Source organism: Vipera ursinii (genome assembly GCF_947247035.1).
Source record: "Vipera ursinii genome assembly, chromosome: 4".
Lineage (NCBI taxonomy): Eukaryota > Metazoa > Chordata > Lepidosauria > Squamata > Viperidae > Vipera > Vipera ursinii.
Window position 1 is genome coordinate 119176827 of NC_139514.1, and position 4569 is coordinate 119181395.

The following is a 4569-nucleotide window of genomic DNA, read 5'->3' on the forward strand; positions in this document are numbered from 1 at the left end:
ATTATTATTATTATTATTATTATTATTACTACTGGAAGACTGCTATCATGTCCCACCTAGTCCTTCTTTTGTCTAGAGCAGGGGTAGGCAACCTCGGCTCTTTTATGACTCACGGACTTCAACTCCCAGAATTCTATTTTTATTTTATTTTTATTTATTTTAATTCCATTTATATCCTGCCCTTCTCCAAAGACTCAGGGCGGCTTACAAGCTTAGCAGTAGCCTTCATTCTATGTATATGCCTGCTTATTAGGGCTTTCACACACACCCCCAAGCGGCATTATTACAAAGTCAGCTTAATTAAGAGCCTTGGTGGAGCAGTGGGCTAATGCCTCCTTAAGTAACACCAGCTGCCTGCAATTAGTGCAGGTTCGCATCCCACCAGGCTCAAGGTTGACTCAGCCTTCCATCTTTTCGAGATAGGTAAAATGAGGACCCAGATTGTTGGGGGCAATAAGCTGACTTTGTAATAATGCCGCTTGGGGTGTGTGTGAAAGCCCTAATAAGCAGGCATATACAGAGAATGAAGGCTACTGCTAAGCTTGTAAGCCGCCCTGAGTCTTCGGAGAAGGGCGGGATATAAATGGAATTAAAATAAATAAATAAAATAAAAATAAATAAAATAAATAATTGCCCCCAACAATCTGGGTCCTCCTTTTACCTACCTGGGAAGGATGGAAGGCTGAGTCAACCTTGAGCCTGGTGGGACTTGAACCTGCACTAATTGCAGGCAGCTGGTGTTACTTAAGGAGGCATTAGCCCTCTGCTCCACCAAGGCTCTTTATTATTATTATTATTATCAAGGCACCTGCCCGAGGTCACAGGGGTAGGCAATCTTGCCTCTTTGATGACTCAACTCCCAGAATTGGACTTCAACTCCCAGAATTCCTGAGGCAGCATGGGGGAAACTTCGGGCCCCTTTTATGACTGGCTGGACTTCAACTTCCAGAATTCCAGAATCAGCGTGGCTGGCTCAGGAATTCTGGGAGTTGAAGTCCACCAGTCATAAAAGAGCCAAGGTTGCCTATCTCTGCTCTAACCAGACATCATAGGACCAGAAGGGAGCCCAGGATTTATGTTACTAAGTGAGAAATTGGTGAAGTAGGTTTTGCCCCGTTTTGTGACCTTTCTTGCCACGGTTGTTAAGTGAATCACTGCAGTTGTTAAACGAGTAACCCGGTTGTTAAAAGAGAATCTGGCTTCCCCCTTGTTTGGAACTGGCTCAAGATCCAAAACAATACAAACTCACTTGGAATTCCAGCAACAAAGTTTTATTTCCAAAGAAGCGTTTGCAAAGGCTTGGTGGACTGAAACACACACACCTTACAGAGCTGTTTGACGCATTTTTATATCCTATCCCCCACGCAGATGCCCCCTCCCCCTCCCCTATCGCACTCAACACCCCTTCCCTAATCATCCGATAAACTTTCCGGACCGCCTAAAACCACTATGTCCTTCCCACGTTCCAGGAAGCCCCTTTGTCCATATCCCATCTTTCACCATCTAATTTTCTGTTAGCCCAGTTCGTCTCCTACAGTTAATTTGATATTTCCTCTGCTTGCAATTTCGGTTAGCTAGTAACTTCTGCTTTTCCCATTTGTGCCCGTCAATACTTAGATGAGACATATGTTATTATTTCTGATCTTCAGCTGGCTTCTGCTTCAACCTTTAGACTCATTAGAAATTTCTGAATAATACTTTTATTCCTTTCACCCTTGACTTTGCTGGTCAGGAGGTTGCAAAAAGGGACACCGGGACACTGTGACAATCATAAATGTGAGTCAGTTGTCAAGCATCTGAATATAAATCACAAGACTCTGGAGATGCTGCAAGGGTTGTAAGTGTGTAAAACGGTCACAAGTCACTTTTTTTCAGCGCTGTTGTAACTTCGAACAGTCACCAAATGAACTGTGGTAAGTCAGGGACCCCTTATACCAGGGGTCTTCAAATGTGGCCCTTTTATGACTTGTGGACTTCAATTCCCAGAATTCCTCAGCCAGGCTGGCTGAGGAATTCTGGGAGTTGAAGTCCACAAGTCATAAAAGGGCGACGTTTGAAGACCCCTGCCTTATACTATATTAACCTTTCAAATAGGAGTTCCTCTTTTTTAATTATAATCTTTGGCTCCCTCTTGTGTTCCATCTTATCACTTTTTTCCCCAGAGGTCACAACATAAAACCGTTTTCCCGGTGAGGGAAGCATTCATTCCATTATTTTAAAAATCCCATTTCAAATCAATCGAAACCCACCGCAACCCATTTCCAAGTTTCCAGACCTAACGCTCGCCCACCACCCACAGCCTGGCTTCCCTAAGCACATCGCAACGGTCCTGCGTCTCTTTCCGGTCACGTCTCCAGTCTTCCATCTTCAAAGGCTTGCCTTTTGAAACTCAAGACACATAAAATGCTCGTTTGTGTGTGTGTTTTACCTGTCCTTTTGAAATAAAGGTGGGGCTTTCCCCCCCCCCCCCATTTGCCTATCTCCCAGGAGGGAAAGGAATTGCTGAATCCAGTCTAGAGTCCCTCCAGGACACAGCAAGAAAGCAGCTTTGTTGAAAATGGGTTTTATTTTATTTTTCCATTTTTTATCTTTTAGGACTAGAAAGGCAGCCCAGGGGTTTCTCTCGTATTTTTAGGTTTAGGGGCTAGATGCCAGGTGTGGAGGCCTGAAATAGCAATAGCCCTTAGACTTATATACTGCTTCCCCGCTTTACAGCCCTCTCTAAGTGGTTTACAGAGTCAGCATATATTGCCCCCAACAATCTGGGTCCTCATTTTACCGACCATGGAAGGACAGAATGCCGAGTCAACTTTGAGCCAGTCAGAATCGAACAATTGGCAGGTGGCAGAATTAGCCTGCAATAAGGCATTCTAGCAGGAAGGGAGGGAGGAGAGGGAGGAAGAAGAAAAGGAAGGAGGCAGGAAGAAGGGAGGAAGGAAAGACAGAAAGGAAGAGAAGGAAAGAGGCAGGAAGGAGGGAGGGAGGGAGGAAGGAATGGAAGAAGAAAAGGAAGGAGGGAGGGAGGAAAGAAAGGCAAGAGAGCAACAGCACTTAAGAGTTACTGTATATACTAAAAAAAAAGAGTTACTGTATATACCACTTCACCGTGCTTTACAGCCCTAAGCGGTTTACATAGTGATGATGGCCCCCAACTATCTGGGTCCTCATTTTACCGACCTTGGAAGGACAGAAGGCTGAGTCAACCTCGAGCCCCGTCAGAATCGAACTCCTGGCGGTGGGCAGGTTTTGCCTGCAATACCGCATTCTCACCACTGCGCCAGCACAGCTCACACAGGTTATTCTACATTTGTTCCAAGAATTGTCTCCAGAAGTTGTAGGTGTGCTCCATCACTGGAGGTTTTTAGGAAGAGATTGGACAATCATTTGTCTGAAATGGTATGGGGTTTCCTGCCTGAGCAGGGGGTTGGACTAGAAGACCTCCAAGGTCCCTTCCAACTCTGTTATTCTGTTAATTTTGTGCGTCTGGTTGCATATGCAAAAATATTTCTCAGATGAATCTGACAAACAACATTAAGTAAAACAAAATAATGAGGTTTATTTTTTGCAAACAAAGGTACATCCAAGTCAAAAGTTCCCTGATAGGAAGGCATTAACAAACATACACACTCCAGCAATTTCAATGTTCGTCTGTATGATCTTTTTAAAAAAATTAGACGATCTTCTTACCGAAATAAAGTCTGAACATTCAAAACAATGAAAGCTTATTAACAAACAGTGAAGAATGCGCACAAATAAATAGTATCACTGCAACAACTATTAACAGTCTGGCAAATAAACATTTAAAATGGGCATTAACAGAATAGTAGCTGTCATGGACGTATTAACAATTTTCAGGAGGGGAAATGTGGCATTGAACCAACTGCTTTCATTTTAATATGCCCTTCTAACAATTCGATGGAGCAGTTAAGAGAAGGAATTAACATTTTCATTCAGCAAGAATGTGGTTTAATGGAACACACAGTACCTTTTAGGCACAAATCTCCCAAAAGTAATTTGGAGAAACAGTTCTGAAGAGCTAGCTTGCGTTGTTTATAAAACCAAATGCCTAGATCACTTGATCACTCAGAAAGTAATATTTTGGCCCGATTTCCAGAAGAGGTTTCCGTACTTTACATTCCCTATGTGCTGAATCTTAGATCTTCTTGGTTCTTTTCATGGCTGTGTGGCGACTTCTGCATGAAGGACGTTGCTAAACACACAACGGTTTGAAGCTGCCTGGAATGTTGAGCCCAGGATAAACTGCCCTGTGACACTCACACAATCCCTTGGACATTTATTGCAAGGTTCATCCAGTTCAATAGGCTAAACCTTGGCTGTCCAATCTTGGCAACTTCTTTAAGACCTATGGACTTCAACTCCCATAATCCCCCAGCCAGCACAGGTCTTAAAGTTGCCAAGGATGGATACCCTTGCACTAAACCAGGGGTCTTCCAACTTGGCCCTTTGATGACTTGTGGACTTCAACTCCCAGAATACCTCAGCCAGGCACGCGTGCCTGGCTGAGGAATTCTGGGAGTTGAAGTCCACAAGTCATCAAAGGGCCAGGTT